The sequence below is a fragment of the Anomaloglossus baeobatrachus genome, chromosome 1 (genome assembly GCF_048569485.1).
Source record: "Anomaloglossus baeobatrachus isolate aAnoBae1 chromosome 1, aAnoBae1.hap1, whole genome shotgun sequence".
Classification (NCBI taxonomy): Eukaryota; Metazoa; Chordata; class Amphibia; order Anura; family Aromobatidae; genus Anomaloglossus; species Anomaloglossus baeobatrachus.
The window spans coordinates 867,144,278-867,160,266 of NC_134353.1; positions in this window are offsets into that span (position 1 = coordinate 867,144,278).

The window sequence follows — 15,989 nt, forward strand, 5'->3', positions numbered from 1 at the left end:
TCTATCTGCCACTAGTTTGGCATAAATTTTAACATCACAATTTAGGAGTGAAATGGGCCTAAAATTACCCGGGGTGTCTGCAGGTTTCCCTGGCTTGGGTAGCGTGATAATTATCGCTTCTAAGTTGTCTGGAGAAATTGACCCTTTATTTTGCCAAAAATTGAAGGTTTTTGACATAAAGGGGGACAGAGTGGATGTAAATTGTTTGTAATATTCGTATGGCAGCCCATCGGGGCCCGGGGCAGAGTTAGACTTAGTCATTTTGATGGCACCTAGGATTTCATGTGTAGTAAAGGGAAGATTAAGTTCCTCTAATTGCTCATCTGAGACCCGGGGAAGATCCAGGGTGTCTAGGAAACCCTGTATATCCACTTGAGTCGGCTGTGACGTATTGGAATCATATTTTAGATTATACAGGGCCTCATAGTATTTCGCAAATGCTTCTGCTATTTCAATGGGATGTCTAGTGATTGTTCCGTTCGGGTCCCTCAGGAATTCTATTTTAGATTGGATCTCACGTTTTTTCGTCCTTCTTGCCAATAAGGACCCCGCTCTATCCCCCATAGCATAAAATGTCGATCTATTTTTTTTAAGATTATGTTCGTATTTTTGCAGGAGTAGGGATCTTAGTTGGAATCTATGGGTTACAATTTCTTTAGTCAAGTTAGGGGATGCTTTGGCTTTATTCAGGGATTCAAGGTGATGAATACGGGTTAATATATATTTAATATCTGCGTCTTTTTTCCGTTTTTGGATGGAGGCTATTTTTATGAGCTGCCCTCTGACTACGGCTTTATGAGCAGCCCACAGGGTCTCGTCAGAAATTTCCCCATTATTATTAAGTTTAAAATATTCTGTTAACACTGACTCAACTTCATCATGTACCTTCTGCCTACCAAGCAAGCTGGTATTCAGTCTCCACCTAGGGGAATTTTGAACATTAAAGCTACCCTGAACAGACAAAGAGATCGGCGCATGATCTGTCCAAGTAATTAAACCAATATCAGCTGCCACACAATTACTTATAGATTTGCTGTCGACCAAAAAAAAATCAATTCTACTGTATGAGCGGTGCCTGGAAGAGAAGAACGTATAGTCTCTTTCTGATGCGTGCAAATATCTCCAGATGTCATGAAAATGGAATTCATTGATGAGATGCTTAAGTTCCTTAGCATGTGGGATGCTGGTGTTGGAGCAATCCATGGAGCGTATTACAGGTATATTAAAGTCTCCACAGATGATTTCCGCCCCTGTGGCAGTATCTTTGAATGCTTGGAAAAATGTCCTAGCAAAGTTCAATTGTGATGAATTTGGGGAGTAGACCGTTGCCAAGGTATAAGGGACGCTGTTGATATAACAAGACAAAATAATATATCTTCCATCCGCTCCATAACTGACATTTATCAATTTAAAGGCCACTGAGTTCTTTATTAAAATGGCCACTCCTCCTCTTTTTTTTGAGTCATTAGCAAAAAAGGTGTGTTGGAAGCTTGGATGAAGTAGCCGTTTATTATCTGTGGAAAGAAGGTGGGTCTCCTGAATGCACGCTATATCACAGTTAGATGCCTTGACCTCTCTCCACATCATTGACCTTTTTGCTGGGGAGTTGAGTCCGTTCACATTAATAGACAATATCTTAATTCTCATATTGGAGCCGCAGGGGGGGTTGAATTCCCAGGAACGCCATCAGGGATGAGAGGGGCTAGACCAGCAAGGAATTGAGAGAAATTTCCAGAAAAAATTAAGGAACATTTGTGAGAAGAGGAACAAAAACAAAAAAATTCCAACAACACCGGTTTGCCCCGAGTAGGGTGCCCGGTGTATAACCGCTCGCCATAGGCGAGAACATCAGGGGGGCTACGTGACATCCCGTGTCACAGGAGCAGGGACAGCAGGTGCCATAAGCAGGAAGGAGTCCCAGCTAAGCTACTGACCATTCAGGGTTAATCCTGTCTGGAGGGCCTCTATGATTCTCCTGCCCACCAGGGTTTGGTGGGTGGGCTATTCCCCAGTCATCCAGCAATTTGCCCAGCTGAGAAGGAGTATGACATATGTGAGTGCCTCCATCTTTGAAAATTATCATCTTCACCGGAAACCCCCACTTGTACTTGATGTCTTGATCTCTAAGGAGTTTAGAAAGGTGGGCAAATTCTCTTCTTTTATTAAGAGTTGCAGCAGAAAGATCTGGGAAGATTTTTAGTCCCATGAAAGTGTCTGGCAGGGCTGGATTTCCCCTCAGTGTGTGCAGCACAGCTTCTTTTGTTTTATAGAAATGAAGTCTAGCCAGGACATCTTTAGGCAGAGCTGGATCTATGCCTTTGGCTTTAGGGACTCTATGAATCCTGTCCACTATCAGGTCTCTGGTGTCCCATCCAGGGAGTATAAGCTGCAGAAACTTGTGGAAGTATTCCTGGAGGTCTTTATCTGCTACTGATGAGGGAATCCCTCTGATTTTTAGGTTATTTCTTCGGGATCTGTCCTCTATATCACTGATTTTAAGTTTTAGTGCCTCCACCTCCTTTTCCAAAGCTGTGTTAGCATCTATCAGATTGTTATGTGATGTTGCAAATTCAGCCATCTTAGTTTCTACATGCTCTGTGCGAACCCCTAGAGACCTGATCTCTTCCTTCAGCTCTCTTACTATTTCTCTGAGATCAGCCTGCAAGGAAGCCCTCAGCGTTTTCAGCAGAGCTTGCATTGTTTCCTCTGTCAGTGGAATGGCTGTGCAGCCTCTTAAACAGCCTGTTTCTCCCTGTGAGGAGTGGGAAGAAGCTGAGTGTGAAGCCATCTTGCTTGGTGAGCAGAGATCCCTATCCAGGGGGTAGAAGTCTGTCAGTTTGGCTGGAGTGCCAGTCTTTTTAGGTCTCCCCTTAGGCATAGCTGGGGGCTGGGGTTACTCACACCTCCTGTAGCTGGTAATCCTGTTATCTGTGAGCTGATAAGAGCCGGTTTATCCTGCTTCAGCACAGAGCTCTCCTTCAAGCAGCCGTCGCCATCAGCGTGCAGGCCACGCCCCCCCTCGTCCCACTTGTTGTTGATTCTTCACCATAACATTAACATTTTTATCTTTATGTTTGAAGCCTGAAATGTGGGAAAAGGTTGAAAAATTCAAGGGGGCCTAATACTTTCGCAAGGCACTGTAACTCCAAAAACACCATACCAACAGTGAAGTTTTCATGTGGAAACATCATGGTGTGGGGCTGTTATTCAACATACGGCACTCAAAAACTTCATATAATTGAAGAAAGGATGAATGGACAATTGTACAGAGACATTCTTGATAAAAATCTGTTGCCATCTACTAGGACTATGAAAATTAAACGATGGTGGATATTTCAGCAAGACAATTATTCCAAACACACAGCTAAGGAAACTGATAGAAAGAAAATAAAGCTACAAGAATGGCCCAGCCAAACACCGGACCTGAATCCAATAGAAAATTTATGGAAGGAACTAACCTCAGATTTCATAGAGGGAGCCCACGTAACCTTCAGGATTTGAAAAGTGTTTGTGTGGAAGAATGACCAAAATCACACCTGAGCAATGCAAATTACTAATTTCTCCATAGAGGAAGTGTCTTGAAGCTGTCATCACCAACAAAAGTTTTCGATGAATTATTCGTATGAATTATTAAATACATTACAGTACGTGTATTCAATACTGTTCCCCTGTGTCATTTCTCATTATTACAGGTCACTAAATTTATGGACATCTATAGTCTGATTACTTTGCCTGTGTGGATTGGATGGGTTGTTACCGATATCTGGTGAGAAATTGATGTCAAGAGCACCTTTTAGAAATACCATATTTTTCGTTTTATAAAGCACACCAGATTATAAGACGCACCCCAAATTTGAAGGAGAAAAATAGGAAAAAAAATAATTTTTACTGTTAAAATGAGGGTCCATTTTATAATCCAAGTGCCTCTTATATTACGGTAGCTCACCAGGGTGGAGTGGCGGTGGTGCAGTGGCTCAGGAAGGTCAGAGACAATGCTGGGGGCTCAGAGGAGGGGGTGTCTGGCTCAAGAGGGTCAGTGTACAGAGGGTCAGTGATACTGCGGTCTCGTGGGTTGTCACGGCAGTGGATGCCATTGATCTGCCTTATGGACTTGGAGGAGGGGGTGTCACGGCTCAAGAGGGTCAGTGTGCGGCAGCGGAGGGTCGGCGATGCTGCGGGCTCATGGGGTGTCGCAGCGGCAAGTGCCATTGATCTGCTGGGGGACTGCAGGCTCCATTGAATCGCCAGCCATTGACGCCTTTGACTTCAAGAAAATGGCCAGGAAGGCGGCGTATGCGTAGATTGGCCTTCGCGGCCATTTGTGTGAAGTCCATCGTGTCAACCACCAGCGATTCAAAGCATCCCGCAGATCAAGGGCGCCCGCCGTAACACCCCATGAGCTCACAGTATTGTCGACCCACCGCTGTTGCACACTGACCCTCCTGAGCTGCTCCACTGCAATGACACCCCCTCCGACCCTCCGTATTGCCAACCCTACGCCACCACTGTCACCCCAGTAAGCCATATGCGGTTCGTTTTACAAACCGGAAAATACAGTATATTAACTTACAAAATTGGTGATGAGTTCAATACTTATTATTTATGGCTGCACATGAAACAAAGTGATCATCTAATAAAATTATGCAATCTAAGAAAACATAAACAGCCCAAGTGTTCTAGGACTGGACATTTTAATAATTGGTATATAGCAGATGGGACATTACAGTGCATATTGCAGACTAGTGCTAAACTGCAATTCCTCATCCCAGGAGCGGATACAGACAGAACAGTACATGGGCCTTTTACAATCCAATAGCTCAATAAAATGCACAATGAAAGTGGACCCCTTTACCTCTTGGGCCTATATGTGGTGTCACAGGCTGTACCAATGATATGTCCTCCCCTTCCTCAGCCCATGAATAACAGTGGTGTTGTGTTGGAAAAATAACAATCAGACACTTTCTTGCTAATCTAATCCACCACTTTAATATAAAATACCATAGAATTTCATGCAGCACAAACACTAATATCTAAAACGTCCTAATACGTAATATTGTTATTCACCCCACATACACAGGATTGGATCCCAGGAGAAGAAGATGAAGTATTTCCAGTGTGAGGGATTTCCTACTTCCTCGGACATAATCTGCTATTGCTTTTGGCAAATAAATCTACACTGGAAATAGGGAAACGGAGAAGAATTGTAGCCATGTGACCACCATCGATGACTGAAGGGAAGAAGTGCTTGGCTGATTGTTATGTCCCATTTTGCTGCAATCACATATAAAGTAAAAACTTGTAATGACTCCTAAACTTGCAGTCACATCCCCTGAAGAAGCAATGATGAAACGTGTTGGGGTGGGAAGCAGCCATTCTGCGGTCCAGTGTCTGTTTTTAGGCTGTCTATCCAGTGGTGTAACTTTTAAGCTTGTCCGGTTATTTGTTTACTTATCTGGTGAGGTCTCCTTTGGATTCTTATACTTTTGCTTATACTATGTCATTACAAGTTTGTGTTACCTTTTTGTTAATTTTGAAACTCTAGTCATACATTGTATTGCTTATTGTCCTATACTATACCTATGTTAAAAAGAATTAATCACCAAGGTTTTGCTAACCCATTTGACAGCAGCATAATGTAAGGGCAGAGACCGTGATTCCAGCTATGTATCGCTTACAGGGCTGCTTGCTGCAATTTCGATAAAACCATTGTTTTATCTACTATCGATCTACCCGTTCTCTGACAGCTGAGCTGTGTATAACCCTTTTGTCACACAGAGTTTTGCTCAAAACTTGCCGATTGTCATGGCAGCAGTGTAAACTGTTCACACTACAGATTCTGACACCCCATCTTATGGTTTCACTGGTGTTTCTGAATTACACAGGCAGGCTCAGGTATTGTTCAGTGGTGTGCGCATACATGGTCTGCTAGCCTGCTGATTACCTCTGAGATCACATATTGTTGAAAACCTATCACATTTGCTCCCCACCTTTTTTTGATGGTGGAATCTGTCTTCCCATGCCTACCACAGTTTATTGATGTGTTGGTCTGTTGTGTCCTAGTCCTGTTGGTGATTATGTGGTGCTTGGAGTTATTGAGGAGTTCTCCCATTGTCTTGTTGTTTCCTCCCTTCACTTAGGGGTGCTTCACACACAGCGAGCTCGCTGCCGAGATCGCTGCTGAGTCACGCTTTTTGTGACGCAGCAGTGACCTCATTAGCGATCTCGCTGTGTGTGACACTGAGCAGCGATCTGGCCCCTGCTGCGAGATCGCTGCTCGTTACACACAGCCCTGGTTCGTTTTCTTCAAAGGCGCTCTCCCACTGTGACACACAGATCGCTGTGTGTGACAGCGAGAGAGCGACAAATGAAGCGAGCAGGGAGCAGGAGCCGGCGTCTGGCAGCTGCGGTAAGCTGTAACCAAGATAAACATCGGGTAACCAAGGTGGTTACCCGATATTTACCTTAGTTACCAGCATCTGCAGCTCTCACGCTGCCTGTGCTGCCGGCTCCGGCTCTCTGCACATGTAGCTGCTGTACACATCGGGTTAATTAACCCGATGTGTACTGTAGCTAGGAGAGCAAGGAGCCAGCGCTAAGCAGTGTGCGCGGCTCCCTGCTCTCTGCACATGTAGCTGCATTACACATCGGGTTAATTAACCCGATGTGTACTGTAGCTAGGAGAGCAAGGAGCCAGCGCTCAGTGTGCGCGGCTCCCTGCTCCCTGCACACACAGCTAAGCGGTGTGCGCTGGTAACTAATGTAAACATCGGGTAACCATACCCGATGTTTACCTTAGTTACCAGTGTCCGCAGCTTCCAGACACCGGCTCCGTGCAAGCGCAGCGTCGCTTGAACGTTGCTGCTGGCTGGGGGCTGTTCACTGGTCGCTGGTGAGATCTGCCTGTTTGACAGCTCACCAGCGACCATTTAGCGATGCAGCAGCGATCCTGACCAGGTCAGATCGCTGGTCAGATCGCTGCTGCATCGCTAAAGTGTGAAGGTACCCTTATTTTCCTCCTTATCTCTTATTGTCTTATACACCTCTGTGTGAGTGTGCTGTGAGATAGAGTTTTGGTTTTCCTTGTGTCTGTTTCTGTGGGCTGAACCACTCCTGCCCCAACCCTTCCCTGGGGTTGGGGGGAGGAGTTCAGGGATAGATAGGGTCCCCCTAGCCTGAGGACCAGTCTAGCAGCTGTCTCTTTCCCTGTCTGCCTCTGTCTGTCTCTTTCCTCGTGTGTCTTTCTGCCTGTCTCTTTTGGTCTGTCTCGCTTTTTTTTTTCCCTGTCTGTCTCTGTCTCTGTTTGTCTCTGTCTCTTTCCCTGTGTGCCTCTTTCTCTGTCTGTCTCTCTATCCGTCTCTCCACTGACATCATATTACCTGTCACGCTTCCCGGTCCCCGGGCCCCGCTCTCCGGTCCCCGTGCCCCGCACTCCGGTCCCCGTGGCCCGCTCCCCGGTTCCCGCCGGCGTCCCCTGCTCACCACCCCGGTTCCGGTCCCGTCCTCCGCGCCTGCACCCTCCTTGTGTCCTGCTCCCCGCTCCCGGCGCTCCTCTGCGACATGGGACACACAGCCGAGCGCTTCTGCTTCCTCCTCACCGCTTCCTGGACTGGCTTCTGGCACACGGGCATCGCGCATGCGCATTAGGGCGCGCGCGTGGTCATTGACCCTCTCTTAAAGGGCCAGCACCCAGAAACAGGAAATTGCATAGACAGGTACAGGGTATATTAGGTTTCTCTTTCCTGGTGGGCGGGTCCTGTTCTACGTGTTTAGCAAGCTAGTGTTCAGGTCCCCGTATTGCTTTACCCTGTGCTTTGCCCTGTATTAACCCTGTCTGTCTCGCAGAGCCTGTCCTGCCACGCCAGCCGCTCCGAACCAAGTCCATCCCTGGACCCTGACGGTGACTTCGGCGGATGTTCCACCACCTCTGCAGCTCCGCCAGTCTCCAGTCCCTGGCTCCGTTCGGTGACCCGCCCCATCGCTCAGCAGGTTCCGGATTCCGCCTGACCCTACAACCCGGCCTCGGACCCTGAGCCTCGTCACCCGGACTACCGTCCAGAACTCTGTGGGTTCAGCAACATACACCTTTCCTGCTCCTCTACGGACTGTCTGGCTACCAATAGTGCTTCGGCTGCCGTGCATCAGGACCCTCTGGTGGGGTGACCGGCCTGGCTGCCTCCTCAGGGGAAACCAGTGTACGGTCCAGAGTTTCCACCACCCGGACGTAACATTACCTCACACATAAGCTTCTTATACTATGAATGTCCTTTGTTCCTATAGCAACCAATCATAGCGCCTATTCACTTGAATGGAGGCATGATTTTTGGAGAGTAAGGGTACCTTCACACTTAGCGATGCAGCAGCGATCCGACCAGCGATCTGACCTGGTCAGGATCGCTGCTGCATCGCTACATGGTCGCTGGTGAGCTGTCAAACAGGCAGATCTCACCAGCGACCAGTGAACAGCCCCCAGCCAGCAGCGACGTGCAAGCGACCCTGCGCTTGCACGGAGCCGCCGTCTGGAAGCTGCGGAGACTGGTAACTAAGGTAAACATCGGGTATGGTTACCCGATGTTTACATTAGTTACCAGCGCACACCGCTTAGCTGTGTGTGCAGGGAGCAGGGAGCCGCGCACACTGAGCGCTGGCTCCTTGCTCTCCTAGCTACAGTACACATCGGGTTAATTAACCCGATGTGTACAGCAGCTACATGTGCAGAGAGCCGGAGCCGGCAGCACAGGCAGCGTGAGAGCTGCAGAGGCTGGTAACTAAGGTAAATATCGGGTAACTACCTTGGTTACCCGATGTTTATCTTGGTTACAAGCTTACCTCAGCTGTCAGACGCCGGCTCCTGCTCCCTGCTCGCTTCATTTGTCGCTCTCTCGCTGTCACACACAGCGATCTGTGTGTCACAGTGGGAGAGCGCCTTTGAAGAAAACGAACCAGGGCTGTGTGTAACGAGCAGCGATCTCGCAGCAGGGGCCAGATCGCTGCTCAGTGTCACACACAGCGAGATCGCTAATGAGGTCACTGCTGCGTCACAAAAAGCGTGACTCAGCAGCGATCTCGGCAGTGAGCTCGCTGTGTGTGAAGCACCCCTAACTATAAAGCGCGGGGTTACATTTTTACATTTCAAAACATAGTCTATGACGTTCCCTGAATCACATGGGGTGTCTGTGTAAAATTTTGTGATTGTAAATGCGACGATGCGGATTCCTTTAGCGGACACACACATATACACACACACACACACACACACACACACACATACACTCAGCTTTATATATTAGATTTATACGTTAATAATGTCTGGATATGATTATTGGCTAGTTGTGACTGAAACGTCTAAATAACATGCAATGGATTTGCAGGATGATAAGGAATTTGCATTCTTCACCTGCCCAATTTTTTGGAAATTAGAAGGATTCTGATCCCGGAGTAGAGAATTTGTGGTGTGGGGTCAGTTGGGCATCATTGGTCTAAGTTCAATGGAAAGAAACCATTTCAGTGCCTCAGTTGTACCGGGGATTGTACTGTATGTAATGTGCTGAGTCATAGGTCAAATTAAGTCAAAAAGAGAAATGTAATATTACCAAGCGGTGTTTACACAGCAGCCTTGTGAAAGCCGAGGGCTTTATTGACGAGACCGGTGGCTATTTAAACATGTCTACAACTTCGTCATTGGTTGCTCTTGCATAGTGCACAATGCGGGCTGCATATAACAGACACCAAACAAAACGGATTGAAAGTTAGAACAAAAACATTCCATTGTAAGAACAATATCAGAAATAACTTCTCTGTGTTTCCTGTTTCCAAAGCAGCAGTGTCTGTGTGTTATCCCAGCCTGCCAGCCTGTCCGTCAATGGCTCTAATGGTTTATGCAGCATAATAGGAGGCTGCTTCATTATTACATGTGCCTGTTAGGTCAACGTGATTGACTAATGTGAGCCGTAGACATTTACCATTCGATACTCGTGATGGGAATGATCATGTCCGACATCATTCAGACATCTGTTTTCCCATACGAATAGTGATGGGCGGCCCTGGATTGTAAAAGTCCAGATCAACACAGCTTCAAAAACATCTGGGTGGAGGGCCGGCGAGAACTCCGGCTAATGATCTGGCAACTCTGGAAATAAAAAAAAACGAAAGGAAAAATAAAGCAAACGTGCTATACTTGCAGAATCTCCGGTGGAGCTGTAACTGCTTCCGGGCAGATCATTATCACTCATCCATATACACCGCTTCCCCCGCCCCCAGCAGTCCTGGCATCTGTGATTGCAACCAGTCAGACACTGTCACACAGGTTAAGGGTGCTTCTGACTGCAACCAATCACAGACCCTGTCTGCGGGTCCCTATCGTGGTGTATCGTGGTGTGGCTCATAGCTAAACCTACTGCCTGCAAACATGGAGGTTGTGAGCTTGATTCTTGGGAAGATGAGATCACAAGAGAAGATAGATGATTATTTAATGTATGTACATGCTGGCTCTGCCCACAGAAGGAGAAGCTATGGAGGCGGCGAAGAGAGTGAAGAAGTCGGGACAAAGCCCTGATGTGCTGGAACAGCGGGGCTGAGGCCTCAAAAAGGGACAGTCCTACTGAGTCTGGAGTTGAGAGCTATGCTTTTAAGCTTTATGACAGAGCTTTATGGTTCCTAGGTGCTGCCATTTGGTGCCTCTCTGTGGATATAGACCTCCATAAAGCAGCATATGTTGTAACATACTGCAATGTCTTTCCTGTCAACATATACAGGTGACATATTAGGGATTCTGTGAGTACAAAATGATCAAACCAAGCAGAGGCTCTTAGTTTACCCTGGCGGAACCAAATAGCTCAGTGCCACCTAATTGTCTTCCATCTATATCTGCTTTTTCCCGGCTCCTGTAAAGCCAGAGATGTTAATCCGGGAAGAGGTAGGCGAAGAGAAGTTGCACTGAATTTATTCCTGCACCGAGTGATTCTGCTTTGTTTGAAAGGTCATTTTGTTCTGAGAGACTTCCTTTAAAGAAAATCTGTACCCATGTTTTTGCCACCTAATCTGAGAGCAGCATAATGTAGAGACTGAGACCCTAATTCCAGCAATGTCACTTTCTGGGCTGCTTGCTGTAGTTTTTGTGAAATCACCATTTTCTAAGCAGGACTGAGTACTAGAGGACTAGTAAATCTGCTGCCATTTAGTCCTCAATATTCATGAACTCTGTATAACCCAGCCCCCACCACTGATTTGCATCTCTCTGCCTATTCACAGTGTACACAGAAAGCTGCCAATCATTGATGTGGGTGGGATTATATAGAGTTTTGCATTCAGAGAAGTGGTAGATCTGCAGCAGATAAAACAGGAATTTTATCAAAACTACAGCACCCAGTAAGGTAAGTGACACTTGCAGGAATCAGGGTCTCTGCCTCTACAAAATGCTGCTCTCGGGGTAGTGAAAACTTAATGACAAATTCCCTTTAAGGTTTTTTACAACATAAAGCTTGCAAACAAAGTAAATTGTAGAGAGATGTTTCAAGGGAATTCTTTATGAGAAATAGAAATAGTTTAGGTGTTATGTTACACAACATAAAGTCACGGCTGCTTAATAAGCATTAACAAAATGTTCTAAATATTCTTTAGTAGTGACTGCCATGTCAACCTGAACTGGATAAACATGAAGCTGTTCTCAGAATGGTTCCTATAGAAAATGTCAAGGCAAGAATGTTCTGTATTGACTGGAGACTGTGGCAACATTCAAAATTATAGGGAAAGTATTAGCAGACAATACACGTAGACTTTTCACACACTCCGCTTCATCCGCACCACTTCTATTCTGCACTGAGGTGTAGCACAGGTATTTTGGGTGTGTTATGCTATGAGGGTTTTATTCTATATACAGTGTGTCCACTCATATCCTGTCCACAGCCATTAACTTGAGAACGGCGGCAGCTATAGGCATAGAAGTGGTGTCTAGGTATCGTAAAGTAGTCATGCGCTACGCTATGAAACAACCTATAGCGCCACCTAGTGGAAAACGACGGAGTTAGCATTTTTATCTTGAAACGGAACGAGATAGAGAAAAAAAGTCAATTACAAAGTTGTAGGGCATCATCAATTCAATACGAATAATGGCGGTGGACAGAATATGGGTGGACACACTGTATATGGAAGTGATGTTTTTGGAAATAGTGTTTGCTTCTTGTTAAGGTTTATTTCCTCCAGTATGTGTGACTGTTAATAGATAATCTTTTTGGTTACTAGTTTCTATTCATCTCAGAATTGAAATCTTCTCATATACTGACTCGGTAAGCTGGGTGCACAAGACTGTATTATCTCCATTAAAAAAAAAACGGCCCGATCATTCTAGCAGAGTCTGATCAGAGCGGGATCTGTTTTTATCAATTGTGGAGAAAAATAACAACATTCCTCCATTCTGTCAATCTGTAAAAATCGGACCTCACACAAGTGAGGTCCAATTCTTTTAAAAGACCCATAGAATTGAATGGCTGAGTGTGATCCGATTCTGGGAGGCAAATTGTGCATGTTGCAATTTTGATAAATTGGATGTGAGCTGTCTCATTGAATAATAGAAGTCTGAGTGCGATCTGATATTTTGTCAAAAGCAGTTGGACCAAAAATATGGTCATCTGCAGAAGCTCTTAAAACTAGAAGTCCCAGAAATTTCGAGCTCTCTGGGTTCCAAAGGTAGAAATGTTAAATGACCCCTCTCTGGGACTTCTAGTGTTGACGGGAATTTTTAATAGACTAATTTAAAATCTGGTATCCAAAAAACAACAACAAACAACAATAAATATTTTTAGGTAAGGTGCTCAAACGTTTTTCAGGTAGGGATTGACCTTAGGGTGCCAACCTCCATGGTTAGGTAGGGGAAGAACTAGGGCTATTTGCCCAATCCCTACCGGAAAAACTTTTGAGCACCTTACCTAAAAATATTTATTCTTGTTTGTTGTTGTTTTTTGGATACCAGATTTTAAATTAATCTGTTCAAAATTGTTTTTAGGTTTTTTTTTTCTGATGGTCTGTGCAATATATACTCCCTTTCAAGTTTTTGTCTTTGTTTTTTGCTGTAGTGTTAAAGGGAACCTGTCAGGTGCAATATGAGCTCCGAACCACAAGCAGTTCTGGGTTGCTATTCCCTGCCTAACCGTCCCTGTATCTAGTAGTATACATAAAGAGATCTTTAGAAAAAGTATTTCTAAAGATCGTTTATGATATGCTAATGAGCACAGGGACTAGTTGCAAGGGTTTTAGTTCCTGCTCTCATTTATTCTGCCCTTTTAGCATGTTAGTACGCACACAGGGGAGTGCTAACTTGCTATTCAATACAGCATCACCAGTGCTGATGTGCGTACCTGTGTCCGCTGTGACCGCTGATCAGAAGTCCCAGCACTTGCACTCATGCGCAGTATACCTCTCTGAAGCCGAGATGTGTACACCCGGCTTCATACTGCGCATGACCGGAAGTTCCAGGCGTTCTCATCAGCGGTCACAGTGGACACAGGTACGCGCGTCACCGCTGGTGATGTTGTATTGACTAGCATGTTAGTACGCCCCTGTGGGCGTATTACCGTGCTAAAAGGTGGAATGATCGCAGGAACTAACACCCTTGCAATTAGTCCCTGTGCTCATTAGCAAACACTGGTCGCAGAATTATTAGGCAAGTTGTATTTTAGAGGATTTTTTTATTATTGATCAACAACTACGTTTTCAATCAACCCAAAATACTCATATATATCAAAGCTTAATATTTTTGGAAGTTGGAGTGTTTTTTTTTTTAGAATTGGCTATCTTAGGATTATATCTGTTAGTGCAGGTAACTATTACTGTGCAGAATTATTAGGCAACTTAATAAAAACCAAATATATTCCCATCTCACTTGTTTATTTTCACCAGGTAAACCAATATAACTGCACAAAATTTAGAAATAAACATTTCTGACATGCAAAATCAACCCCCCCCATATATTAGTAACCAATATAGCCACCTTTCTTTATGATGACACTCAACAGCCTACCATCCATAGATTCTGTCATTGCTTGATCTGTTTACGATCAACATTGCGGGCAGCAGCCACCACAGCCTCCCAGACACTGTTCCGAGAGGTGTACTGTTTTTCCCTCCCTGTAGATCTCACATTTTATGAGGGACCACAGGTTCTCTATGGGGTTCAGATCAGGTGAACAAGGGGGCCATGTCATTATTTTTTGATCTTTTAGACCTTTACTGGCCAGCCACACTGTGGAGTAGTTGGATGCATGTGATGTAGCATTGTCCTGCATGAAAATCATGTTTTTCTTGAACGATACCGACTTCTTCCTGTACCACCGCTGAGAAGAAGTTGTTTTCCAGAAACTGGCAGTAGGTCTGGGAGTTGAGCTTCACTCCATCTTCAACCCAAAAAGGTCCCATCTTTGATGATACCAGCCCATACCAGTACCCCACCTCCACCTTGCTGGCGTCTGAGTCGGAGTGGAGCTCTCTGCCCTTTACTGATCCAGCCTCTGGCCCATCCATCTGACCCATCAAGAGTCACTCTCATTTCATCAGTCCATAAAACCTTTTAAAAATCAGTTAAGATATTTCTTGGCCCAGTCTTGATGTTTTATCTTATGTTTCTTGTTCAAACGTGGTCGTTTTTCAGCCTTCCTTACCTTGGCCATGTCCCTGAGTATGGCACACCTTGTGCTTTTTGATACTCCAGTAATGTTGCAGCTCTGAAATATGGCCAAACTGGTGGCAAGTGGCATCTTGATAGCTTCACGCTTGATTTTCCTCAATTCATGGGCAGTTATTTTGCCCCTTTTTTGCCCAACACGCTTCTTGCGACCCTGTTGGCTATTTGCCATGAAACGCTTCATTGTTCGGTGATCACGCTTCAAAAGTTTGGCAATTTCAAGACTGCTGCATCCCTTTGCAAGACATCTCACAATTTTGGACTTTTCAGAGCCCGTCAAATCTCTCTTCTGACCCATTTTGCCAAAGGAAATGAAGTTGCCTAATAATTAAGCACACCTTATATAGGGTGTTGATGTCATTACACTACACCCCCCCTCATTACAGAGATGCACATCACCTGATTTACTTAATTGGTTGTTGGCTCTCAAGCCTATACAGCTTGGAGTAGGACAACATGTATAAAAAGTATCATGTGATCAAAATACTCATTTGCCTAATAATTCTGCACACGGTCTATCATAAAGAATCTTTAAAAATACTTATGTCCTATCAGACAGAGGGACGGTTAGGCAGGGATTAGCAATATGCACCCAGAACTGCTCGTGGTCCTGGGTGCATATTGCACTTGACAGGTTCCCTTTAAGCTACCAACTAAGGCTGGGTAGATACAACATTGTTTCAGACTCCCAGTCGATTTCAGCTAAGGCTGGATCCACAGGACCGACTTGCTGTACATATGTTCCATCTTTTGTCACTTCTTTTAACTGCTTCAGGCTTCAAAGACCAGGGAATGTGTAAAAGAATTAGCATGTTCCTTCTTTGGCCAACTGCTGCTTGGAAGACGTTTGCTATTTAAAGCACAACTCCAGTGTTTTGTTTATTTCTGTACTGGAGTGGTGCTTTTAATCTAAGTCCCCTGCCCTCAATCTTATACTCACCTGCTGCCATCTTCATCTGTTTCCAGCGCTGCTCTGGTCAGTCTCCTGAGATTTGTGACCTACTGGCAGCTTCAGTTTCCATGGCATGCGGAAGGTGACAACTCAATGTAACTGTATGAGAGCCTCGTTCTTCCTCTCATAGTTACATTCAGAGTTTGTGACGTAACTTCTGACTTCAGCCAGAAGTTACAGGCACAAGATGGCATCGTGGAACCAGTAAGGCACCGAAAAAGGATGAGGAAGGCAGTAGGTGAATATAATACAGGGGGGGGCTTTTCCAGAGCTGGAAAAAAACAAACAAAAATCACTCGAATGGTGCTTAAAGCTTACGGATGCGTGGCCCACAATGAGTTTTCGGTGACTTTTTGCCCCTGTATA